Genomic DNA, 14340 nt, shown 5'->3' with positions numbered 1-14340 from the left:
AAAATGATGGGCTACTTTAATTACACACTGGAAATGCAATTTCATGATAATTAAATCAACACACCCCAATTAAACCTTCATTCAATAAATTGTTTTCTCTGTTCCACTTCCTTCACATCCCACCTCAGGAAATCTTTGTACCATTGTACCTTTCATCTTCAGGTGACAACCATAGCCTTTCACATTGTTTCTATTCTAGATGACCTTCTAAACTAATTCCAAACTTGCACTAAACTGTGAACAATGGGGAAAATACAATTAGGAGAAGCCATAGTGGGTCTGCTTGTTTGTAACCTTCAGCCTTCAACGCAGACTCCCAAACTCACCGGGCTACTTGGAACCAGCTAAGGTTTATGAACATCTAACGCATTGATGATAGACTGCTCTGCGTGGAGGGGCTGACATGCTATACAGGGAAAGAAAAGAAAAGGAAATGACCATAAACCACAGCATCAATGCCCAAAGAATAAGAGCATAAATGCTTCAGATTTTTCAATGGGAAATAAGCAAGGAAGGCTAGGATGCTATAGCAGTCAGTCTTCATGGAATAGATGGGTTATAAGTCAGCTGGACCAAAAACAAAAAAAGTACAGACTTAAAAAGCATCTGAGGAGGAGAAGGGCCTTCTATAACAGGTTAAGGAGCAAAGGGAAAACATGCATCCTATGATAAGAGAATAATTTCACTAAAGTAAAGAACTCATGGAGAAAAAGTGGAATTATGGGTAAAGAGGCACACGGAGATCTGCTCAGAAAGGACCCTGAACCCCATGGCCAGGCATCGGATATGTTTGTGCAGTGAGAGTGAGAAGCAGTGTATGTTCAGGTCTTATTTTATGCTGTCTATTATATTGTAAACCAGGGCAGACTGTTTCTTATTATTACATTTGTAAATATACCCAGAGGCTCTTAAAGCCACAGGAACAGCCAATTAAATTAAAATGCTTTGACCTCTGGACGAGAGGCTCTATATAAATCCAAGGTATTGATATTCTTATTATTGTGGATAAATGAAATGTGTGAGTGAGGCTAGCTCAGCAGCAGAATGGCTTCCCTGAGATTCATAAAAATAATAATGCCAGGCTTGGGTGTCTGCAGGACACCCAGCACAGATCCAGGGGATTTCAAAAAGAGTGTCTCAAAATATAAGCCATGTGGGCAGAATTCTAAAAAGGAGGTATTTCATGCCCCCATCAACATTGCCTGCTCACCCAAGATATAAAAATCTGCTTTAGGCATGGCCAAGTAAATCAAGGCACAGCACACAGATTATAAACTGAAGGCAAAATTCAATGATGCTGGACTTCCCTGGTGGCACAGTGGTTAAGAATCCACCTGCCAATGCAGGGGACACGGGTTCGAGCCCTGGTCCGTGAAGATCCCACATGCTGCGGAGCAACTAAGCCCGTGCGCCACAACTACTGAGCCTGCGCTCTAGAGCCCAAAAGTCACAACTACTGAGCCCATGTGCCACAACTACTAAAGCCCGTGCACCTAGAGCCTGTGTTGAGCATCACGAGAAGCACACACACCACAACAAAGAGTAGCCCATGCTCACCACAACTACAGAAAAGCCTGTGTGCAGCAACGAAGACCCAATGCAGCCAAAAATTAATTAATTTTTTAAAAAGTCAATGATGCATCATGGAAAAAGGAACTGTTTTATTTATACAGGATTTGAATTTTATATCAGCTTCTTCAATTACTTTGGTTCAAATAAATCTTACATAAATATAAGCTTAGATTAAGATATACACACATTGTATTCTATTTGAAGGGAAATATTATAAGTAGATTACAATAGGCTGTATCTCTCACTGGTTGATTTTGTTTTCCGTATTCTCGGTAACATGGTTCAGCCTATGCTGTCTGATCCGGGAATTGTGGCCAAATCTTCAAGTTCATTTGAGTTTCTGACTGTTTTAGGAGGTTGGCCAAAAATAGTGTTTTCAACAATAAAGGACAACTTTGTTGAAAGGGGAGTGTCCTTTGTTTCTGTGGAATACAGCCTGACGGCTTGTAGCTAAAGCAGCAACTGTCCCCAGCTTCTCTCCCAGATTCCATCAATCAACAAACACCAAATGCATAGGATGTTCCAGGCACCATGTGTAGCCAAATACCTTTGGCTGGGTGTCCCAACCAACACCTCCAACTGAACCCACTTCTCCTACCCCTTTCTATCCTCATTGGCTTCTTCCTCTGTGTTTCCTGTTTCAATAAATGGCTCAAAAATCTCTTGACTGAAAAGACAAACTCCAGAATGGGAAAAAAATATTTGCAAATCCCATATATCTGATAAAAATTTAGCATCCAGAAAATATAAAAAACTTTTACAACTCAGCAACAAAAAGACAATCCAGTGTTTTTAACAAGCAAAGTTTCTGAATACACATTTCTCCAGAGGAGATGTACAAATGGCCAACACACATGTGAAAAGATGCTCAACACCATTAGTCATTAAGGAAATGCAAATCGAAGCCACCATGAGATACCACTTCACACCCACTAGGATGGCCATGATTTAAAATTTTTTGAAAAAAGAAAATAAGTGTTGGCAAGTTTGTGGAGAAATGGAACCCTAGTACATTACCTATGAGAATATAAAATAGTACAGCTGCTTGGAAAACAGTTTTGTGGTTCTTCCAAAATGTAAACATAAAATTCAACATGACCCAGCAATTCTACTCATAGGTACCTATGCCAAAGAATTGAAAGCAAGTGTTCAAATAAAAACTTGTACACAAATATTCATAGCAGTACTATTCACAATATCCAAAAAGTGGAAACAACCTTAATGTTCATCAGTGGACAGATGGATAAACCAAAGGTGGTATAACCACATACAATGGAATATTATTCATCCATAACAAGAAATGAAGTACTGATAGATTCTACAACCTGGATGAATCTCAAAAACATTATGCTAAGTGAAAGAAGCCAGACAAAAGGTCACATATGTCTGATTTCTTTTATATGAAGCATCCAGAAGAGGTAAATCCAAAGAGAGAGAAGACAGATTAGTGGATGTTGGGAGCCAGGAGGAAGGGAACGTGAGGCGTGACTGCTACAGGTATACAATTTCCTTTTGAGGTGATGAAAGTTCTGGACCTAGAGAATGTTGCATACCATGTGCATATATTAAATGGCACCAAACTGTACACGTTTAAATGGTTAATTTAATATTACAAATTTTACCCCAAAAATATATCTACCTATACACGTGTATGTATATGGCGTTTGTGGCCTTTGCTGATGTGAAGCCGTTCTGTGAGGTTTGCTTATCAACTAATGACTTAGTGATCAAACTTTGCACTATGGATTAAAGAAAATTTTATTATGCATTATATCAAATCTACCATTGTATGAGTAGAAATTAAGACTTTATGTAGTTTATATCTGCTGTAGTATTTCTTCTAATAAATCTCTCCTATAAACAAACAAAAAAGGCAGGAATCTGATCCTTTTACTCCTGCCTTAAAAATCTCCAAGGACTGCCATTGCCCAAAGCGTGGTTTTCACATTGTTTACTAGAGAGCCAGCTCCAAGCTATCTTTCCAGCTTCCTTTATCGATCACTCCCCATTATACCCTACTCTCTAGACATGTCCCAAATATTCCAGGTATTCTTTTTTTGGCTGCACTGGGTCTTCGCTGCTGCGTGAGGGCTTTCTCTAGTTGCAGCCATTAGGGGCTACTATTGTTACGGAGCACGGGCTCTAGGTGCGCAGGCTTCAGCAGTTGTGGCTCGCGGGCTTAGTTGCTCCGTGGCATGTGGGATCTTCCCAGACCAGGGATCAAACCCGTGTGCCCTGCACTGACAGGTGGATTCTTAACCACTGCATCACCAGGGAAGTCCCACACCAGGTATTCTTATATTTCCCTTTTTCCTACCTACTTTTGCTCAACCTAAAATGTCTCTGAGCCTAGATACCACACCTGTTAAAATGTGGTTACCTAGCTTCAGGTTTGTTGAGATACTCAAAGATAATATATGTTTGTAGGACACTCAGCATATGGTTGTTTTTAAGAAAAAATGTTTTTCAATTCACCTGGTTAAAATTCTGCTTACCTTTTAAGGCCAAAGTTTGTTGTCGAAATTCAGCCTCGGTACGCTGGTGCTGGTTTAAATCTCCGAGACAGAGTTTTGGGTGAAGTAAAAGAAATAGCTGGGGCTTCCCTGGTGGCGCAGTGGTTGGGAGTCCACCTGCCGGTGCAGGGGACGGGGGTTCGTGCCCCGGTCCGGGAGGATCCCACATGCCGCGGAGCGGCTGGGCCCGTGAGCCATGGCCGCTGGGCCTGCAGTCCGGGGCCTGTGCTCCGCGGCGGGAGAGGCCACAGCAGTGAGAGGCCCGCGTACCACAAAAAAAATAGCTGTATTGCTTTGCCAGGCAAGTGGGGCGGGGGGTGGGGGGGGGGCACAGCTGGCTAAGGCCCTCAAGACTGCACCTCCCACCCTGGAGGGGGTAGTGAGGAGTCTTACAGTGTTCAAGGAGCAGGGCGTGATCAGCTCAGGGGCATTCTTCTGATTGGTCAGTGGTGAGCTAATTGGAAGTCAACATCATCAACCTTCTGGTTCCAACCAGTCTGGAGGTCTGTGCGCGCGTGGGTAGCATACAGTTAATTTCTCCCACCTGGTGAGGGTTTCAGTATCTGCAAAACAAATCAAAGGACATGGCTCAGAATATTATCTATAGTCCTTGAGGAAGAACTAAAGGTCCGTGACTTTGTTTAATGGCTAAAGTATTATTATTTTGTCTTGCTTGACTGTTTTCCTTTTTTTCTATATTTTCTCATTTCTCTGATTAAATTTATTCTTTGACTAAAGTTTTTCTACAGACAAAAGGCAGGCAGAGGACGTGGGTGGGTGTCTATTCTGGGAGGACCTCGTAGGTCCTTCTCGGTTACAAGGTCAGTAGCTCACCTGAGCACTTATGCATGGCACACGTGCACAACACAGATCCCTTAATTCTTGGTTAGTAGCAATTATGACAAGAGAATATGATAGTTATGCAGAATGTATTTGTTTCCTTAGGTCTTGTTTGCAAAAGAGAGTGCAAAAACACTGTTAAACTCATTTTTACACACTCAGTTTTTCCACAGAGCAGTGGCTCAGTATTTGTTGAAACATCCTCTCTACCATAATATATAAGGAGGCTGAGACTGAATCTTCCAAAAATACTTGATTTTTAAGGGAAATTACACCAGAGAGGCTGGTAAAAGTCACCACAGTCATCAAACTAATAACAAGTGATTTAAACACAGTATTTCCTTTAGCAATCTTAAAAAGACTTCACCATTTAGTTGAATTAATTCAAACTGAAGTTACCTTTTGGGAACAATGACAAAAATAGAAACATTTTTGATAGATTTATAGATTATAATCTCATCTTAATATATAAAATCAGAAGGAACATTAAAGCAATCAACAATATGATTTCATATCTGAAATTTTTCATACTGTCTGGAGTAAAAACCTCTAATGTGTTGTTTATATTTTTCACATATATAAGGAAAACTGTAGATAATACAAAACTCCATGTGCTTGTTCTGTAAAACTGCTTAGAGATGTTGATTGTGGAATGAAACAAATATCCAAAATAACAAAGCATTTGAATTTTTATTTAGTTATTTGATGCTTATTTTTGTCCTTAATTGGCTCATCAGTGATTTAGAAAACAAAACAAAACAAACTTGTACCAATCAGTTATACAGTGGCATTGTCCGTTCCAAGATTTCAAGTACAGGTTTCCCCCACTCTCCAAAATTAGAGCGTTCCTACGAAACCTTTTGTATGCTAAAATGGCCTCAAGGGAAGAAGCAATTACCTTCAGACTGATCTTGGTAAGGGATGCACAAAATAAATCTAGATAAAGCACAGATGCACACAGACAGAGTTCAAAGCTAAGGCAGCTTCATGCTGAGATGTTGAGTGTAATTCCCGGGGAAGGAACTTGGCAGGACCATTCTCCCTGCGCTGGGTATGTGCTGCCTCTGTAACGGGCTTGCTGCAGAAGGAATGCAGAACGCTATTTTTGCTTTTCACTTCTTCTTTGTCAAAGTGAAAATCATCTTCGAATTTCTCAGATGCCGAAAACAGGTGCCAATGTAGGTCTTTAATAAAAGCAAAGGGGTATAAAGCAAACTTTCGAAGAACAGGGGACACCTGTATTAATGTCTCAAGAAATTCAATCATCCTGAAATCACACTTCCCTTTGCAATGGCTTCTGGCTGCTACAACAGCATGACCATCTTCAGGTCTCCTAAGAGGATCTTCAACCATCCACAGAGATCATTTTATTTGTTATGACAATGCCCTTTAATACCCAGAGATTGGAAGGCATTACATGGGAAGCTGATTCACAGACGGGATTATTATTCTGTATGGATTAAACATCTATTGAACAGAGATGATCGAGCCGAATTGGTTCAGCTGATAAGTGAGAAACAGCAACCTACATGGTATAATTTGATTAGCTCTCCCAAACTAACTTGCCTCTATTAGTCCTGTTTCATAAAAAACCCTTGCGAATAAAACCACTGTGTGTATGGAGAGAAGGGTAACACATTAAGACTTATTTATTTTTATGCATATATTTTTCCCAACAGATATATGAGTACATATGCACCAAGAGATGTGTAAAAGATATTCACAACAGCATTATTCATAATATCCCCAAAGTGAGCCTTACAGGAAAACACCCAACCACAGTGGAATGCATAAACAATGCCACAGCCATATGAGAGAACACTCTAGAGCAACAAAAAAGAAGCCAGCTTCAGCTACACACAACAATGTGAATGGATCTCAAAAACACGATGTGGAATAAGAAAAGACAGACACACAAGAATGCACACGGTTTAATATCATCTATATAAAGTTCAAAAACAGGCAAAACATACTCTACTGTTATAAGTCAAAATAGTGATTACCTTCTTGGTAAGAGGGGAGGGGAGGGGTACTGGTAATGTTCTCTTTCTGGATTAGGTGTAGTTATGTAGATAGTAACTTTGTTTTATATTCTATCTATATTTTATTTTTGTGAGCTATTCTACTAACCTTTCTGAAGGTGACAGCAATGTACTGTCAAATATATTGTTCTCTTTTCTGAATGTGAGTAGATATATTGAATTTATATATATTCTGAATAGATTATGCTTACATATGTATTGTATACCCTTATAGGAACACAAGAAGCTGATAATGTGATAATCTTGGTTGCCTCTTGATGAAGGAACTGGGTGGCTAAAGGGTAAGGGTGTATTTTTAAAATTTTGAACCATATAAATGTATTATCTGTTCAAAAAATAGTAATTAAAAAAAATCCTTACAAGGAACTTTACCTGACATAACATACATTGTTCGAACAGACAAACAATTTGATATTCTGGCTTTTACTTACTTTTTACTTCTGTCACTAATGTCCTGCTTGCACAGTACTCACGTTGTTCTGCTATGCTGCTGACAGCTTGTTGACTATTAGCCTCTATTCGAGAAATTCCAGGGTATTTTGTTTCCAATCATCTTCTTTCTTCAGCATTTTCTATCCATGTTCCATTTCAGACTCCAAAAATCTCTCCTAATATTTCACTGGCAATTCTGATACATTTATTTCAGAGTTCCTACACACAGTTCCTTCACTTTTACACACTCTAAAACTTAAAAATTTTTAATTAAATGATTGCTCAAAATCTCATCAAATCCTTTGGTGATGTAATAAGTGCTCAGAAGCACCACTTTTATAAACATTTTATGCACTAAGTCAAGGCAAAATAGGTGACATTTGTTTAACTTTACAGGCTTGTGAAATTTCCACACTTAATTTCAAAAATATTAAGTAAATAAATGCTCAGATATGCACACAATCCTTTAAAAACCATCATTACTACCTGCTACCTATTCAGTGCCAACATGTGGAAATGAACAAATATGGTTTTCACCTGAGCACTGAATGCTGGGTTCTTTGGCTACAGTGATCATGTAGAAAATGTGCTCTTCTTTCAGGAAATGTAAATAGAATTGTTATATATGAGGGATGAGTATGAGTACAAAGAAGGGCAAAACGCAGAGAATTATGGGAATGAATAAGAGGATGACGTAAACACCTTAAACAGTAAAAACTGTTTAATCCTAAACCTACTGAGTGACTTGATGAAATATCAGAAGTTCTAAAATCATTTTTTTAGCCATGATCTCATTTAACAGATGGGAAAAATGGAAATAGACACAGAGTCATCTGGAATATGTCTGTTCAAGGTTTTCATTCTTTTAATCCAGGGGTGATATTTAAAACGTTAAGAATGATATGACGTAGGTACTGACCCATTGGAATGGACGACTCAGCCTTGGTCCTGGAGGTCATCTGTGGTGCCAGGAATTAAGTCTTCAGGTCCTATAGTGATGGCTGTGAGAGGTATGAGAAAGAGAGCACATGGGGTGGGAGTGGGGTGCTCAGGCAACAGCTATTTACCCTCAGTAAGTAACATTTCAGTATCAACACCCATGTAATTATGCTGTTGCCTATCAACCCTACTCTAATCCTAAGGTTATCTCTAGTCCCTCTTTGATCTTTCTAGGTAGAAATAATTATTCCAGATTCCACCACAAAGAATGATGGGACAGAAACAGTAAATGAATGACTTTGAACTTCCACATCCATTCAAACTGACTTTTAGGATAGAAGAACAAAATGCAATCTATGAACCTCAGTGGGATCCTAGATTTTCAAAAAGCAATAGCAATAACTGTAAAAGACATTTTTGAGACAGTTCTAGGATTTTAAATATGGACTGTATATTATTCTCTTTTCTTAGGTGTCATGATAGTACTGGGATTATATAGGAAAATATCCTTATTTTTAGGAAATGTGTGTTGTAATATTTATGGGTGAAAAATCATGATTTCTGCAGCTTACTTTCAAATGGCTTAGAAAATAAGATATATATAAACAGATAAAGCAAATGTGGCCAAATATAGGCAACTCGTAAGTCTAGGTATACAGGTTCTCGTTTTCTCCCAACTTCTCTGTGGGTTTGAACATTTTAAAAATAATACATTGAGAGGAAAAATATGAAAGGTGTATGTGTAAAAAGCATATTTATTGGGTATTTAATACATACACAGCAATGAGCCAGACATGGAGAAAAACAAAACAAATATGAAAGTAGCCCCTCCTTGTAGAAACACACCAGCAAGTTGGGAAATAATGCAGGTGCAGTGCATGGTTGCAATTTGATGTCACTACATGATTTTAGAAACGGAGTGTTCAAACAATAACACCGTCAGTCAATGGTACCGAGAGGAAGAGAATGTTTAATGGTGTTACCCAGAAAGGGCCATGGTGTGGCTCAAAGCAGGTTCTCTTGTTTTGTTTTGTTTTGTTGTTTTTCGGTACGCAGGCCTCTCACTGCTGTGGCCTCTCCCGCTATGGAGCACAGGCTCCGGACGCACAGGCTCAGCAGCCATGGCCCACGGGCCCATCCGCTCCGCGGCATGTGGGATCTTCCCGGACCAGGGCACGAACCCGTGTCCCCTGCATCAGCAGGCAGACACTCAACCACTGTGCCACCAGGGAAGCCCAAAGCAGGTTCTTTTAACAGAGCTGCCAAGCAGAAATGATACTTCTCAACAAAGGGGGATGAAACAGCTCTGCGATCACCACCATCCAGGGAAAATGAATTGTACCAAAGCAAAAACAGAGGCCAAGAGACCAAGGGTGCAGTGCACTCTGAGCAGGATGAGAGATGCAGTAGCAGTCTGCACCCGTTCTTGTTAACAAGTCGAGCAGGCAACTAACAAGTAATTTGCAGAATACATGGCCGGCAAATCTTCCCTAGAAAATAGGTGAAAAAAGATTCAGTCCTTAGCGGTGATGCTTTGACAAGCAAATGAATCTGCATTTGCAGCAAGAACAACATGGAATGCATAAAAGACGGCACAAACTAGACCTGAACCATCTTCTTTCAATGTACTGGTTAAGGTTTTTTACCAGGGTGTTAGAAGATATGCTTTAGTATATGTTTAATAAAAGTGCCTAGAGAAAAATAAGCTATTTTCCTTACAGAGAGTGCATTCAGTCTTTCTCAATAAATCTTTGCTGCCATTTCCATAAAATTCTAAGATAAGAAATTTTTTCAAGGTATTATTACGTTTAGGTACATGGACCCAAAGAACCGCCTATCACGAGGTCTTTAGTCCCCTAACCTGGTCAGGCAAACAAAAGCTAAGCAACCCCCTTTGCAGAATCCGATTCCAACAGTCTTATTCCTGTCCAGGATGCTATGTTACATTAACATGAGGAACACCAAGAGTTTTAAAAGACTGGAAGCTGAGAAAGGGACTGGGAGAAACAAAATTGACAGTGAGAGAGAAGAAAAAATCTTTAGTAGGAAACCCAGAAAGATAAATAAGGTGGAGTTGCATAGAAAGTAAGGATTTGCTGATTGTAAGGGGGAGTCACACAGGAATGAGTGACTGGGGGAAGTACACACACACACACACACACACACACACACACACACGGCTGTCACAAATATCCGTAGGCCATGAAAATTCTATTCTGCCCACAAAATCAGAATTGTTCTTTCTGCAATAGGAAGCGCGCCCTGGATGACCTCTCCTTCACAGTCATCAACCCCTCCTTCTACATCCTTCCGTATCACTAAAATGAGAAAGCCCAATCATCAGACCGCAGCACATCCTAGAAGGCCTTTGGCACATCCCATTGGTTTTGCATCACATTTATTGCTGAATCTCACTAGCGTCTCCTGATCTGGTTTATTGCTGATTTTAATCTTGTTTGTTTTGTGATTGGGAGCCTACCGCAAAATACCTAATATATTCTTTGTAGCTAGAGACTGTATAAATAAAATGTATCATAGTCCCCTTATAAGCACGCTCTATCATCCACATTACCCAGCACCTAGATAGTTTACATTTTTAATTATTTCCCCCCAAAAACTCTAAATTAATACAATGAATTTAGAAGTTCCTCCACCTCTCATCGGAGCAAGTAATTGAATCATCCATTATGATAATAGACCATTTTTCCTCCTAAGTGCTCATTCCCAGAGGGCTTTGTTCTGTGCAGGAAGTCCACAGGTGGTAGTTCTGAAAGGGCAACCTGTGCTGAGTACTCAGATAATAATGCTTTGTTATCTTGCCTTGGATCTTAAACTACTTTTACTCTAACAAACCCTCCCAGGGTTCTGCAGCCAATCGTATCAAGGGAGCACCATTCTTTGGGTAAAAAAGCAATTCCCAGTCTCTGGTGATGAGGATGTATCTTTACTTCCTGATACAGGGAAGGCATCTTTCTTATAGGAAATTTCATGGCCTGTTTTTAGGTGGAAAGGGTCAGAGAGCCCCTCCTGCACTTGCTGTTTCTCAAGTGCCTTCAGCTCAGAATAATCGATGCGCAAAAGCAGCATATTTGAGGGTGGTACATCCTGAACTCCTTCGGAGCCTGGACAGGCAGCCAACACCACGGTGAGGTTGGAGGGCTGATAAAGGGCCTCGCTGAACAGATTCATCTCCCCCTACAAGCCACAGGGGTGACAAATCACTCCTCTGTCCTACATGTCACATCAGAAACCCCCTCTGAAAACAGAAATAAAAATCATGACCAAGGGGAGGAGGAAGATGAGCATCTGAACAGCTCTCCCTTCAAAACCCTGTGATTCCTGATCGCCTAACAACAGATTCCTCCCCTGGCTTTCAAAGCCCTTTACTGGGGCTTCCTTGGTGGCGCAGTGGTTGAGAGTCCGCCTGCCGATGTAGGGGACACGGGTTCGTGCCCCGGTCTGGGAGGATCCCACATGCCGCGGAGCGGATGGGCCCGTAAGCCATGGCCGCTGAGCCTGCGCGTCCGGAGCCTGCGGGAGAGGCCACAACAGTGAGAGAGGCCCGCATACCGCAAAAAAAAAAAAAGCCCCCTACTGTATGGCCCCAGACTGATATTCCCACCTGGACTCTTAACTACTTTCCCCATTTATCTTAGCTCTGGGTTTTCAGTTCATCTACCGGCTGCTACTAAGATCATTTTTAGCCAGAAGTAATTCTTCTCAAAGCATCTTTCCTACGGGGTGCTACTTACCCGATCTGGGCATGGGAACCCTTGACAGAAAATGCCATTAAGGTCCCCTGAGTCCCTCGTCTATCCCTGGCAATACCTAATGAGTGTTTGTAACAGAAGGATTCATTGTCCACACAACAGTGAGAAATTTGTATGCGGTAACTAGCAGTTGATCTTCATAAACTCAGCTATAATTGATAGACAATGTCATTCTCTTGTATTTCTAATCCCTTCACACTAAAGGGCAATGTGTGCTGTGCACTCAGCTCTAAGGGAACAATCTGTTCCCTTGGGGATGGGGTCTGAGGGCTTGCCAGGGATACTAGAAGCCCCAAGATAAACATGGAGCTTCTTTCTGAATCTTGTCCTTTGCACCATGCAGGCCTTGTTATTAAAGTACACAAGTGACTAGCAAATAATTGGTAGAACGTTTGCCGGCTAAGCACATCTTCCACAGCAAATCAGACAGATTCAGGACTTAAAGGTAATTCTTTCACAGGAACATGCACAGGGGCAGGAGGGAGCTTCTGCAATGCTTGTCATGTTCTATTTCTTGATCTGGGTGGTAGCTATATGGGGGTGTTCATTTTGTGAAAATTCATGCAGTGACATACTTATGAGTTGTGTACTCTTCTCTATGTGAGTTATACTTCAATTAAAAAACTCACTAAAGGCAGAAGGGGAGAGGCAGCACGTGGAAGGGAGGGCCTCTGGAGTGTGGAGTTCTGGATTTTGGAGAGTAAAACAAATGTGCCTCAGGCAAAACAGTCTGTCAACAGAGACTCGAGGCTGGAGAGTCCAGGATCAATGTGCCAACCGATCTGGTTCCTGATAGACCTACATGGGAACCAGACGACTACTTAAAAAATTCATGCCATCTCCTGTGCCTATTAAAGTATGTGGGGCAGATGAGGATTTCCATATAAGTGCTCAGTTCACAGCTACCACCAAAGCTTCTAAATCTTCTGTCTACTTTCAATAAAAACTTGTAATAAATCACAACCAGAAGAAGCAAACGTGAATGTAAACTGAAGCCAGAAATGAATAAGAGCAAGTTCATTTTATTTTAGTGGCATTTCTTAGAGGTGATAAGCACAGTTTTCTAAATACCTGTTCGGGGTCTGAAATCCTACTGTATGTGTGTCCAAAATGAAATCAGTATACAAAGGGCAATCACGTAAAATGTATTCGTGTATTTCAGGTTAAAATTCATGATGTGCCATAATGTGAGGTGTCTCATGGGTTTATATGTCTCTTAGTTTATAACCCTGGTGATACATTATTGGAAGACATTTGGAAGTGATAAAGTAAAGGCAGATTTTGTCATTTCCTGATAGAAACAATAACCTGAAAGTCAGGCTGACTTTTATTGAGATTCTATGCTAGGTAACATTACAATAAGTATTTCTGTATCTAATTCTGTCATCTTAGGGGGAAAATCTAGAAAATATGTCAAATAATCTAACAGATAATTCATTTGATTGTTTGCATTTGTGTAGAAAACGCAAGAGTACGAAAAGTAACTTGTAAGTTTTTTTTTCCTCCAGATTGTTCTCCCATCTGGACTCTAGGTACCGTTATATCACACAATTCTGGTTAACTTTCCTTGCTGTTTTAATTTTCCTTTAATTAATTTTGATACCTGATTTGCATCAAAATCTTATTTGTACTATAACATTGCCAATTAACTGTGTATTGAAGAAGTGAAGAAAATTAAATAGGGTTAATAGGTTTGAAAAAAAAGCTCATTAAAGTATTAAAGAAAATTGAATATGTTAAGTATATGTACTATTTGAAATTTTAAAGGAATGCTGATTAACTAGGTAAATGGACTAAATATTAATCAGTTTAAAAGTTATTGTTCAAAATTTGCTAATTCTATGAAATAGAATAATACAATTTATAAGCTGAACTTAAAAACTTAAGGAAATTATTATTCAGCCATAAAACGAATGAACTATTGACACATGTTACAGTGTGGATGAACCTCAAAAACATTATGCTGAGTAAAAGAAGCCAGAAACAAAAAGTCACAGATTGTATGACTCCGTGTATATGAAATGTCCAGAACAGATACATTCATAGAGACAGAGAAAATTGGTGGTTTCCAGGGTCTGGGAGGAGGGGGAAATAGGGACAAACGGCTTAAACGGTAAGAAGTTTTACCCTGGAGTTACGGGAATCTTTTGGAACTAGATAGAAGTTGTGTTTGCACAACATTGTGAGTGTATTGTACTAAATGCCACTGAATTATTCACTTTATTTATTTTT

The 14340-nt window shown here is 40.0% G+C and overlaps 1 protein-coding gene across 1 annotated transcript in view; it reads right to left on the bottom strand.

Moving 5' to 3' along the window:
* Window positions 1–4365, bottom strand: part of EXOC4 (exocyst complex component 4) — an 831307-nt gene extending 826942 nt beyond the window's left edge. The window contains exon 1 of the mRNA XM_079931122.1: window positions 4068–4365. The gene's annotated coding sequence lies outside the window, so the exon portion shown is untranslated. The remainder of the gene's footprint in view (window positions 1–4067) is intronic.
* Window positions 4366–14340: the final 9975 nt, after the last annotated feature.

This window comes from Stenella coeruleoalba (assembly GCF_951394435.1).
Source record: "Stenella coeruleoalba genome assembly, chromosome: 9".
Taxonomy (NCBI): domain Eukaryota; kingdom Metazoa; phylum Chordata; class Mammalia; order Artiodactyla; family Delphinidae; genus Stenella; species Stenella coeruleoalba.
The sequence above is the reverse complement of the archived record's forward strand: the minus strand, read 5'-3'. Positions and strand labels throughout refer to the sequence as shown.